We start from the raw sequence: 13859 nt of genomic DNA, 5'->3' as shown, positions 1-13859 counted from the left end.
TCATGTCGACCACCATGGCATCGCCCCTCCCAAGCCCTAGGAGCCCCTCGCTGCACCGCGCGGACGGTCACGCGTCTCCGTTCTGTTCCTCACCGCCACTAGTCGAGGAGGACGCGTCGGTGTTCCGCTCCTCGCCACTACGCGATGCGTCGCCGTTCCGTTCCTCGCCGCCACTAGTCGAGGAGGACGGGTTGGGGTTCCGCTCCTCGCCGCGACACGACGCGTCGCCGTTCTGTTCCTCGCCGCCACTAGTCGAGGAGGACGCGTCGGCGTTCCGCTCCTCGCCGCGACGCGTTGAGGTGGACGCGTCGACGTTCCCAATCTCGCCAGCACGCGCGCCGTAGGACGCGTCGGCTCCCCGCTATGAGGAGAATGTCGCGCCGCCCGCTAAGCCCCCCCAGCCTTGAGGAGCTTTGGAAAGAAATGGATGTCACCTTGTGGGAGGCTTTGCCTCTAGCAGAACGCGCCAAAATAGAGGCAGAGAAGAAGGCCGAGGAAGAGAAGGCACCGCGGAACAAGCTGCCTGGGAGGCCTATGTCATGTCCGAGAGAGTCAGGCAATTGGCTCTTTGGCAGAAGGCTCGTGCGAGGGCCGTGAGGGTGGCGGATGACGCCCGTGCCGACGCCCTTAGTGCAGTCGGGCCTAAGCGCCTCATCTACGCTTGGAGGTACGTGGACCAGGTGCACGCTTCCAGCGAGGAGGAGTACCTGTTGGTGTCGGATCACCACACCGGTGAGATCGCGCTCGCCCGCCGGCAAGCCGCCAATCAGCACCTCGCGAGTTGCGAGGCTGAGGAAGAGGCGTTGTGTCAGCGCGCTGGGAAATGGCCGCGCACCAGGGCACTCGTGGCACACCGCAAGCGCTCCTGCGAGCGCCGTGGCTTTTAGGAGGAGTATAATTTTTGTTTTGTAAGGCGATCTCATTAGTTTTGGGATGCAAATGATAAATCCCGAACGTTCAGGAATTTTTAGCGTCCTTAATTAAGTATGTAAAAGGGAAAGTTTGGAAACCTTGTGTATTCGTACGCATTTTGCAAGTACGTGCATATAGCACAAACTTTACTATATACTATCACACTACACGTCTCTCTTGGTATATGCTTGCAGACTGTGCTACTCCCTCCGTCTAGGTCAATAAGTCATCTTTGGTTGTGCACCGTGACCAAGAAGGAGGGAAGACTTATACACCTAGACGGAGGGAGTACTACTATTACTTATGTACGTGCAAATGCACGTTTTAACGTTACGATGCGTTTTTTGTAAATGTAGAAAAACATCACTAGTCAAGCTTGTGAAACGATTCAATGCAAAACAAATGCAAAAATGCTCGTTTGATTGTTTACTTTTAGCTTCCTTCTCTCTGGTTATTTCTTTGTCATACTTTGTACGGAGTATCTCACTGGTTGGAAAGGCATGCAAATTCCCAAACCGTTTCCTACACCCTATATCTCACTAGTTGCCGGCGTTGATGTTGTCGCCCAGGTCGTCGAGGATGAGGTTGCCGAGGTCGAGGAAGAAGTCGTCGTTCACGAAGTCGTCGCTGCCAGCAGTCGCGAGAGTGCGCTCCTCCAAAACTTGATCGCTCCTCTCCCGTACAGGATCACGAGAGGCGGGGTTCCGGAGGCCTGTTGTCCCTTCTCCCCGTGCACACCGAAAGGAGGGATGGAGAAGACTTGCTTGACGGTGCAATGATCTGGAACGGTGGTGAGAAACTACATAGTGCGGGCCGAGTAGGTCGTGGGAGTGTAGCTCTGTCCTCGGCTCAGCTCAATCCCGCAACCCGCGGCATGTCGTGATGAGGCGTGGCGTGGCGAGGCGAGCGAGGAGGAGGAGCGTGCGTGTAGGTCTCCTCTTCTCATGCTCATACAAGTGGTAGAAGAGCTCACCTTATAAAGGCCTACTAGCAAAATTCCAACATCGACCAGGCCGTCCATGAAACGGGAGTGGTTGTAGGGGACGTTGCGCCAGTTGAATATATGTGCAAGTTACTACGAGATTTAATCTGAATAAGCACAAAATAAATCATGACAGCTATAACAGAGATGAAATTAATCATGTGGACAAGCATAGTAGTAGGATGCAGAGTAGAAACATGAATTCTACCACGATTTCGAACAGGAAGGACAGAAACACATACGGTGCAACGGGAGCAGCACCGTTAGCGTTGAGGTTGTCGCCCATGTCCAAACACCACGTAGACACGGTCTTTGAGCACGGTTCGTAGTCGTTCCACGCTCGGGCATTGAAGTTTGTAACTATTTTAGGTTAGAATATACTACTCCTCCTGTGCTAGTAGTAGAGTAGAGTCCTACTCTACTACTCTACTCAAGCAAGTTAGGGCATAGCATTGTAGGGAGTACCAGTACTATGATCACTCAAGCAAGTTGTTTGGCATCGACATGACCCTACGCTGCTGGTATGTGTATCGTAAGTCAAGCGGCGTGTTGTAGTCATCATCACCTGTCCACTTCCCGCAACACATATTCGCTTCTCCATCTTTGTCCGCACATAATCTCGTCCAATCTTCCATCCCCGCTAAGGCGCCTCCCCCCTCGTCCGAAACCCAAGCACTAACAATGGGAGAACCGAGCAGCGTCCACCGAAAGAGTGGCTGGAATTCGCTCACCACAGAGGTAATCAAGCTCATTGTTTCACGTGTGGACAATCTCGGTACCATGCCGCTCGCCACGTGCTCGTCGGGGCTGTACCGTTTACTCAAAGCCCTCAGGCCGGAGCTTTTTAAGCCAGCTCCTTGCTTGCTGATGCTGCTTGATCTTCAGAAACGGCGTGTCACGCAGCATAACGATCATAGGGTGGCGAGCATCAACCCCCTTGACTGCGATCCGATCCCCGTCAGCCTCAACTACATTAATGGTATGTACTGGGTCGGCATGAACATGTCTTGGATGGTGCTCATCGACGGTCGCGGCAGCTGGATACTCGTGGAGGTCTACACCCGGCGATTGATCCCCCTTCCTTCGATTAACACTGCACTACTTTGGCACCGCGGCCCAGAATACTCGGAATCTTACAGTAGCCAACATGATACCAAGTTTGATTTGCTCAAGGTTGTAATCTACCAAGTGCCCACAAGATCTGTGAATTATAAAGACTTCAGGCTAATTGTGTTCTTCAACCGCGGTCTCGCCTATCTGACATGTCACTGCGGTAAGTGGATAAATCTGCACGTCCATCGTGGGATCATACATCCTCCATGGTTCTCTGATGCCATTGAACACAAGGGCTTCATTTACGCTGTCGACTCCTATGGCTGGACGTATTGCTGGCCTACTCCAGTCATCGCTACAAACGGCTGTGACAGCAGTATGTTACTTTCCTATGATATCATGATGGCTTGCTTATATTACTGTCAACATTTGCTGAAAAAATATTCATGCTCATAACATGCTGTTCTTAAGGTTGACTAAACCAAGAGCCCTTTTTTATTCGACTCCAACTTGATATGATGTTGTAGGCCGCCTCGTGTCCGTACCCTTCCTAATTCCAGAACCTTTCAAAGAAAAGCGGCATGGCAGTTGCAGGTGGTTCCTGGCTCGATCAGACGACGGCGAAAGATTGATGATCGTTCACACGTACCGGACGTGTTGTTTCATGGAATACAATCACAGTCACTGCAAGGTCTTTGAGCAGGATCCCAGCTTCTCTCGGCCTTCAGGAATTTTTGACTGGAGGCTGGTAAGTAGCCTTGGTACACGCTCTCTGTTTGTCGGACTGAATTATCCGATTAACCAGGAGATAACCGATGGCAAGGATCATGATGGCAGCGCGGTTTCGTTCATCAGGCAAAACTCTGTGTACACAGCGTACCATGCGTCTCTACATGCACCATACCCTGATATGTGCCGCCACGCTCTGTAGCCCAAAGTAGGAGAGAGGGTCGCAAGTATTAGACTTTGACCTGCTGGCTGGAGTTTCCCCCGTCAGGCACCCATCTAGTTCAAGACGTCAGCCAATCTCCACAGCTTAATAAATAGTAACGTCTAACTGAGCCAGTTAGTTAGATGCATACACTTGGTGTAGTAGGATCTTTATTTAGTTTGATGCATACACTTGTTCTTTTTTGGTAGCCCTTTTGTAATGATGGCTGATGTTTGGTTTGGAAGAGAGAGATGCGTCTTCACTCTTCCAGCCTGCTTACTGCTTCTGTTGCACCCCCAGCCCTGGTTGCTGCTGCTGCTGCTGTTTTCAATGTACAATCAGTAGTATATTTCGTCTGTTGGTTGAATAAATGTGTTGTTAGAACGACAAACACAATGTTTTGGAAGTCGTTGCACGGTTCGATCCTTTAGTGCCCCGTACGTACGTAGCGCATACTATTTATCGTACAGAACACATTTTTTTTGAAACTCGGAACACATTTTCCACTTGTTGATAACATGCAGCCCACTGATGAAGGCCCAATAGAGAAGCCCATAATTAACTGGAAGGGAGGCTCTCACATGAATCTAGCCCAGGTACATGCTCATGGTCCCCTAAACATAAATAAGTACATAAATAAATAAATAAAGCTAAATGCTCATGCACGAGTTCTTTGGGAAAATAGGTAGCCCAGTATTTCTTTTTGAAGAATACCCAAGCTAGGCCTATTTGTTTTCTTCGAATTACTGGGCTGCAAATCTTTCAAGACGAGGAGGGATGCATTCCGGCCTGGCTTAAAAGTATGGTCAATGTTTGTTAAAAGTAATATCAAAAGGGGTTGAAAATTCCAAAAAATTTATAGCAAATGGGATATAAGTTTCTTTTTTTGTTTTTGTTCTTCACTCATATCTTATACGTATTTCATTGGATTTAACATGACATAGTACTAATTTATTTTTAAAATTGTTTTATTATGGCTATTAATTTTTTGATTAAGAATATTCCGTTCCCCAGGAAAAATTTGCGAATTTTCAAAATTTGCCACATATTTAGGTAATTTTTTGACCCTCGTACGGACCAGAAAATAGCCAGCAATTCTAAAAATGGAAAACGGGCTGCAATAAATTCCATATGAATTAGAAAATGAGTAAAAAATATAAAAATAATAGCAAATGGGCTGTACACGCCACAGATTTCTAGGCTGACTTGTTTACGTAAGGCTTTGTCAGTGAACACACGATTCTAGCAGCAGTTAGTGTTGGATGTCCATCCAACGGCCAACGTGCTTCTTCAATCTCTAATCTTCCTGCTCCAGCCGCTTAAAATACCGCCGGAAGGACTACCTGCTCCCTACTCTTGTGGCCCGCTGTGATGCCGCGTAGGCTTCCCCGGCCCACCCTACTCCCTCCGCTGGCCTGGCCGCACGCAATCAACTGCCTCCTTATTACGCGAAAAAATGATTCCTCCCACTGACATCTGCGGCGCACCAGTTGGGAGGCTGACTTGTGGGCCTACTAAGTTGACGCGTACGCAGGGCTTGTCAACTTAGTCACCAAACAATTCTAGCAGCAGTAACCATTGGATTTGAATCGAACGGTCCTGCTGCTTCTTCAATCGCTGCTCTTCTTGCACCAGCCGCCCAAACTAGCACCGGGGAGACCGCCTGCTCCTGCCTCCAGTGGCCGGTTGTGCTGCCGATGAGGCCTCATCGCCCCCTACTACTCCCACCGCTAGCCAGGCCCTGCGGCGACGGCAGCCTCACACCGCAGCGAACCAATGAACCTTCATACTCCTCAACGCATGGGCATCCAATGCCGCGTCTTCCCCGGCTCCGCGTCGTCCCCTTCCTAGGTCTCGCCGTCGTCCACCGCCTTAGTGCTCTCGGCGCAGCGTGGTCAACGTGGTCAATGACATTCCATCGGAAGAGTACTGTACATGGAGAGGCTGACAGCTGGGTCCATGGCCACAGCCCAGTTTTTTTGTGATTTTCCAAGTAAGTCGCTTTGTCAGGCCTATTGGGCTGCAAATCTTTCAAGATGAGGAAAGCTTTCATTCGGCTGGCCGAGAAAATGGCCCATCAGTAATGAGAAATGGGTTGTACATTTTTAAAACACATCAAACCAGCAATTAGTTTTAAATATCTTTTTTTCATTTCAAGATTTGAAATTACATTATTTTTTATGCGTGGAGAATTTGTTGGATTTTATATTGATATACATTTATTTTTAAAATCAGTTTGAATGTGAGTCGAAATTTCAGGATTAAAAAAAGTTCGGACCGCACCGAAATATGCAAAATTTCGTATAATTTTTTAACCGTGGCCACAATATAGGCTGTAATGCTAACAAAAAGAATATGGGCTCCAAAAAAACCTTAATAATTAGCAAATGGGCTGTAAATTATTAGAAATAATGGCAGATGGGTTGTATGCTGTTTACCACAGATTTGAGGCTTTCCTAAAAAAAGGTTGACGCACAAGCAGTGACTGTTGGATGGCCATCCTACGGCCGTCGTGCTTCTTCAATCTCTGCTCTTTCTGCTCCAGCCGCTCAAACAGGCGCCGGCGGGACTGCCTGCTCCCTCCTCCCCGCGGCCGGCTCTGCTGCGGCGCAGGCCTCACCGCCCCCACCGTACTCCTATCGCTGGCCTAGCCATCCCTCTACTCACCCACACCTGCTGTTATTCTCTGGCGACGGCAGACGAACCAGTAAACCCTCGTACAGTCATACTCCCCTCCACGTGGGAAACAACTGCCAAGTCTTCCCTGCCTCCGTGTCGTTCCCTTCCTAGGCCTCGCCGTCGTCCACCGCCCTGGTGCTCTCGACGCGGCCTGGTCAACATGGTCAATGACTGACATGCATCTGAAGTGGACTTTACGTGGAGAGGCCGACAGCTGGGTCCACGGCTGCATGCAAGGAAATGCCTCCTTATTACACGCAAAATAATGATTCCTCCACCTGACATCAGGGACCCACCGAAAGGGCCTCTGTATTTTGTGAAAAAAACGTTACCGCCACTGACAGCTCGGACCCACCAGCTATATCTTCGCATGCAAGGAAGTGCCTCCTTATATTCACAAAAAATGAATACTCCCCCTGTTAGCTGGGACCCAGTATAGTGGCAGGCTGACTTGTGGGCCTACTAAGTTGACGGGGAGGGAGGGCTTTGTCAACTTAGTCAATATGCACGATTCTAGCTCCAGTGACCGTACGATGTCCATCCAACGGCCGTAGTGCTTCTTCAACCTCTGGTCTTCTTGCTCCAGCCGCCCAAACCAGCGCCGGTCATGCCTCGTGCTCCCGCCTCTTGTGGCCGGCTGCGATGCGGCGGAGGCCTCACCGCCCCCTACTACTCCCACCGCTGGCCAGGCCATCCATCTACTCACCCACACCCCCTGTTATTCTGCGGCGACGACAGCCTCCCACCGCAGCGAACCAGTGAACCCTCATACTCCTCTACGTGTGGGCATCACTGCCGCGTCTTCCCCAGCTCCGTGTCGTCCCCTTCCTAGGCCCAGCTATCGTCCACCTCCCTGGTGCTCTCGGTGCGGCGTGGTCAACATGGTCAAGGAACGGCTTCCATCGGACGTGGACTGTATGTGGAGAGGCTGACAGCTGGGTCCACGGCCGCAGTAGGGAAGTGCCTCCTTATTACGTGCAAAATAATTATTCCTCCACCTGACAGCGAGACCCACCGTACGGGCCACCGTATTTCGCCCCTGACTCCTGGGACCCACCAGCTACATCTTCGCACGCAAGGAAGTCCCTGACAGTCGGGACCCACCTGGTCGAAGCGTACGTAGCGTTGTCATTCTGGTTGCGAATGTGTACGTACATATATACTGGTCGATGTAGAGGCGCGCATGTGTCGTAGTAGAGGCGGCCAGGGTGCAAGAAAGAAAATATGGCCACGTATGTGTACATACGGGTGGGGTCTCGAACGCCTACTCGCGCATACGTACGGCCAGGGCTCGTGTACATGGCTGGGTCGGAACAGAGAAACATCGTCGTCGTCGTGTTCATGGGGAGGCAACGGAATGCGTCGTGTTCATGGGGAGTCAACGGAATGCGTCGTGTTCATCGGGAGGGCTTGGACGGAACAGGCGATGGGAATGAGGCCTGGCGTACCGTAGAACGGAGGAAACGGCCTTGTGTTGGACCGGCCACGTTCGAAACGGGATCCTGTTCATCGGGAGGGGTGTGGCATACCGCAAAACGGAGGAAACGGACCTCCTACGTTCGAAATGGGGGTCCTGTTGATCAGGGAGGGGTGTGGCGTACCGCAAAACGGAGGAAACAGACTTGTGTTGGAGCGCTACGGTCAAAACGGGGGTCCTGTTCATCAGGAGGGGTGTGGCGTACCGCAAAACGGGACTCCACGGGATACTGTTCATGTCCACCGTCGACCCCCTCTAGCCTCCACGAGCTACTGTTCATCCACCGTCGACCTCCTCCAGCCTCCACCTGCGACTGTTCATCCACGGGCTCCTGTTCATCCAGCCTCCACCGCGCGCTACTCCACCGGCTATTGTTCAACCAGCCCTCTCCACGGGCTCCTGTTCAACCACCCCTCCACGGGCTACTGTTCATCCTGCCCTCCACCGTCTACTATTCATCTAGCCCTCCACGGGGTGGTCCTGTTCATCCAGCCCTCCACGGGGTCCTGTTCATCCAGCCCCAACCGGCTTGATCGATCGGGGTCCTGTTCATCCAGAGGCAAGACCACGGGGTCCTATTCATCCACCCCCACCGGGAACTGTTCATCCAACACCCCCCCCGCAACGCTCACTGTTCATCCAGAGGCAGCATCGATCGCTTCAGTTAGCAGCAGTAGCGAAGGAATCGCTCGATCGGGTTCAGTTAATAGCCATTGATCGATCGCTCGGGTTCAGTAACGCGGAGCCTGCAGTGCAATCGCTCGGGTTTAGTTAGAGCCCAACGCCTCGCTCGGGTTTAGTTAGAGCCAACGCCTCGCACACATGCTCGTACGTGTACGAGAGAAACGCGCATCGCTCGGCCCCCGACCACCCACCGTAACCGGGAACTCCCCGAAATTTTCCTCGCCCTCGCTTCTACCATAGTTTTTTCCGTCATGGACGGCCCAAAGAATGTCATGCAGCTGCGTCTCCGGCCCGCCCAGGGTGAAAAGCCCATTTTCTGTCATGATTTTTTGTCATAGAAGTAGGTGCCCACCACATCTATGATGATACTGGGTTTTGTCACAATTATCGTCATAGAAGTGCCATATGTATGACAGAAAAAAATTTCGTTCGGCCCAAAATGTCACGGATGTGTCTCTTTTTGTAGTGTAATGTCCTGGCAGCCGAAGAATACGGCCTCGAACGCCCAACAAAGAGTTACCCGAAGCATAAACTGCTACCCCAATTCAGCGATTGGGTGCTGGTGTTGGAAATATGCCCTAGAGGCAATAATAAATTAGTTATTATTATTATATTTCATTGTTCATGATAATCTTTATTATCCATGCTAGAATTGTATTGATAGGAAACTCAGATACATGTGTGGATACATAGACAACACCATGTCCCTAGTAAGCCTCTAGTTGACTAGCTCGTTGATCAATAGATGGTTACAGTTTCCTGACCATGGACATTGGATGTCGTTGATAACGGGATCACCTCATTAGGAGAATGATGTGATGGACAAGACCCAATCCTAAGCCTAGCACAAGATCGTGTAGTTTGTATGCTAAAGCTTTTCTAATGTCAAGTATCATTTCCTTAGACCATGAGATTGTGCAACTCCCGGATACCGTAGGAGTGCTTTGGGTGTGCCAAATGTCACAACGTAACTGGGTGGCTATAAAAGTTCACTACAGGTATCTCCGAAAGTGTCTGTTGGGTTGGCACGAATCGAGACTGGGATTTGTCACTCCGTGTAAACGGAGAGGTATCTATGGGCCCACTCGGTACGACATCATCATAATGTGCACAATGTGACCAAGGAGTTGATCACGGGATGATGTGTTACGGAACGAGTAAAGAGACTTGCCGGTAACGAGATTGAACAAGGTATCGGGATACCGACGATCGAATCTCGGGCAAGTACCGCACCGATAGACAAAGGGAATTGTATACGGGATTGATTGAATCCTTGACATCGTGGTTCATCTGATGAGATCATCGTGGAGCATGTGGGAGCCAACATGGGTATCCAGATCCCACTGTTGGTTATTGACCGGAGAGTTGTCTCGGCCATGTCTGCATTACTCCCGAACCCGTAGGGTCTACACACTGAAGGTTCGATGACGCTAGGGTTATAGGGAAAGTATGCACGCGGTTACCGAATGTTGTTCGGAGTCCCAGATGAGATCCTGGACATCACGAGGAGTTCCGGAATGGTCCGGAGGTAAATATTGATATATAGGAAGTATGGTTTTGGCCACCAGAAGTGTTCCGGGCATCACCGGTAGTGTACCGGGACCACCGGAGGGGTCCGGGGGTCCACTGGGAGGGGCCACCAGCCCCGGAGGCCTACATGGGCCAATAGTGGGAAGGGACCAGCCCCTAGGTGGGCTGGGGTGCCTCCCACCAAGGCCCAAGGCGCCTCCTAGAGGGGAGGGGGCAAACCCTAGGGCAGATGGGCCTTAAGGCCCACCCTAGGTGCGCCTCCTCTCTCTCCCCTCTTGGCCGCAACCCTAGATGGGTTTTGGGGCTGCGGCCACCCCTAGGGAGGGAACCCTAGATGGGGGCGCAGCCCCTCCCCTTCCCCTATATATACTTGAGGTATCTGGGGCTGCAACATACACGAGATCATCTCCCTCTTGGCGCAGCCCTACCTCTCCCCCTCCTCGTCTCTCGTAGTGCTTGGCGAAGCCCTGTTAGAGTTCAGCGCTCCTCCACCACCACCACACCGTCGTGCTACTGCTGGACGGAGTCTTCCCCAACCTCTCCTTCTCCCCTTGCTGGATCAAGACGTAGGAGACGTCACCGGGCTGCACGTGTGTTGAACGCGGAGGCGCCGTGGTTCGGCGCTTAGATCGGAATCAACCGCGATCTGAATCGCTACGAGTATGACTCCTTTATCCGCGTTCTTGCAACGCTTCCACTTAGTGATCTACAAGGGTATGTAGATGCACTCTCCTTCCCCTTGTAGCTAGATTACTCCATAGATTGATCTTGGTGATGTGTAGAAAATTTTAAATTTCTGCTATGATCCCCAACAGTGGCATCATGAGCTAGGTCTATGCGTAGTTTCTATGCACGAGTAGAACACAAAGCAGTTGTGGGCGTCGATAGTGTCAATTTACTTGCCGTTACTAGTCTTATCTTGATTCGGCGGCATCATGGGATGAAGCGGCCCGGACCGACCTTACACGTACTCTTACGTGAGACTGGTTCCACCGACTGGCATGCAGTAGTTGCATAAGGTGGCTAGCGGGTGTCTGTCTCTCCCACTTTACTCGGATCGGATTCTATGAAAAGGGTCCTTATGAAGGTTAAATAGAAATTGGCATATCACATTGTGGTTTTCGCGTAGGTAAGAAACGTTCTTGCTAGAAACCTATAGCAGCCACGTAAAAACTTGCAACAACAATTAGAGGACGTCTAACTTGTTTTTGCAGCATATGCCCTGTGATGTGATATGGCCAAAAGGATGTGATGAATGATATATGTGATGTATGAGATTGATCATATTCTTGTAATAGGAATAACGACTTGCATGTCGATGAGTATGACAACCGGCAGGAGCCATAGGAGTTGTCTTAATTTATTTATGACCTGCGTGTCAACATAAACGTCATGTAATTACTTTACTTTATTGCTAAAGCGTTAGCCATAGTAGTAGAAGTAATAGATGACGAGACAACTTTAAGAAGACACGATGATGGAGACCATGATGATGGAGATCATGGTGTCATGTCGGTGACAACGTTGATCATGGAGCCCCGAAGATGGAGATCAAAAGGAGAAAAATGATATTGGCCATATCATGTCACTATTTGATTGCATGTGATGTTTATCATGTTTTACATCTTATTTGCTTAGAACGACGGTATCCCAAATAAGATGATCCCTCACTAAAATTTCAAGAAAAGTGTTCCCCCTAACTATGCACCGTTGCGAAGGTTCGTTGTTTCGAAGCACCACGTGATGATCGGGTGTGATAGATTCTAACGTTCGAATACAACGGGTGTTGATGAGCCTAGCATGTACAGACATGGCCTCGGGGCACATGTGAAACACTTAGGTTGACTTGACAAGCCTAGCATGTACATACATGGCCTCGGAACACGGAAGACCGAAAGGTCGAACATGAGTCGTATAGAAGATACGATCAACATGAGATGTTCATCGTTGATGACTAGTCCATCTCACGTGATGATCAGACACGGCCCAATCGATTCGGATCATGTTTCACTTAGATGACTAGAGGGATGTCTATCTGAGTGGGAGTTCATTAAATTATTTGATTAGATGAACTCATTTATCATGAACATAGTCTAAATTGTCTTTGCAAATATGTTGTAGATAAATAGCTCATGTTGTAGCTCCCTGTTTCAATACGTTCCTAGAGAAAGATTAAGTTGAAAGATATTGTAAGCAATGATGCGGACTAGGTCAGTAGTCCGAGGAGTGTCCTCACTGCTACATAGAAGGCTTACGTCTTTGATGCACCGCTCGATGTGCAAACCCCTACAACGTCGTTTGTGGATGTTGTGAACACCTGACAGACACATTCTGATGACTACTTGATAGTTTAGTGCACCATACTTTATGGCTTAGAATCGGGATTCCAATGATGTTTTGAACGCCATAGAACATATGAAATGTTCCAAGAGCTGAAATTGGGATTTCAGGCTCATGCCCGTGTTGAGAGGTGTGAGACCTCTGACAAGTTCTTTTGCCAACAAGATGGAGGAGAATAGCTCAGCTAGTGAGCATGTACTCAGAATGTCTGGGTGCTACAATCACTTAAATCAAGTGGGAGTTAAACTTCCAGATAAGATAGTGATTCATAGAGTTCTCTAGCCACTATCACTAAGCTACTAGATCTTCGTGATGAACTATGACATGCAAGGGATGGAGTTGATCCCGGAGCAGTTCGCGGTGCTTAAGACCTCAAAAGGTAGAAATCAAGAAGGAGCATCAAGTGTTGATGGTTTAACAAGACCACTGGTTTCAAGAAGGGCAAGGGCTAGAAGGGAAACTTCATGGATGGCAAACCAGTTGCCGCTCCAGTGAAGGAACCAAAGGTTGAACCCAAACCCGAGACTAAATGCTTCTATTGCAAGGGGAACAGTCACTGGTAGCGGAATTACCCCAAATGCATGGTAGATAAGAAGGCTGGCAACTTCAAAGTATATACGTGTTATTAATGTGTACCTCACTAGTACTCATGGTAGCACCTGGGTATTGGATACCGGTTCAGTTACTATTATTGGTGACTTGAAGCAAAGCTACGGACTAAACGGAGACTGGCTAAGGGCAAGGTGACGATGTGTGTTGGAAGTGTCTCCAAAGTTGATGATATCACCATCGCACGCTCCATCTGCCTTCGGGATTAGTATTGAACCTAGATAAATGTCATCAGGTGTCTACGTTGAGCATGAATATGATTAGATCATGTTCATTGCAATACGGTCATTCATTTAAGTTAGAGAATAATGGTTATTCTGTTTACATGAATGATACCTTTCATGGTCATGCACCCTATGTGAATGGTTCATTGAATCTCGGTCGTGGTAATACACATGTTCACGCCAAAAGATGTAGAGTTAATAATGATAGTACCACTTTCTCGTGGCACTGCCGCTTAGGTCATATTGGCATAAGATGCATGAAGAAACTCCATGTCGATGGATGTTTGGAGTCACTTGATTTTGAATCGCTTGCACATGCGAGCCATGCCTCATGGGCAGGATGACTAAGACCCCGCTTTCAGGTACAATGAAACGGGCAAGTGACTTGTTGGAAATCATACATGCTGATGCATGTGATCCAATGAGAAATGAAGCGTG

The sequence above is a fragment of the Triticum dicoccoides genome, chromosome 7A (assembly GCF_002162155.2).
Source record: "Triticum dicoccoides isolate Atlit2015 ecotype Zavitan chromosome 7A, WEW_v2.0, whole genome shotgun sequence".
NCBI classification, from domain to species: domain Eukaryota; kingdom Viridiplantae; phylum Streptophyta; class Magnoliopsida; order Poales; family Poaceae; genus Triticum; species Triticum dicoccoides.
This window is presented reverse-complemented; position numbering follows the sequence as displayed.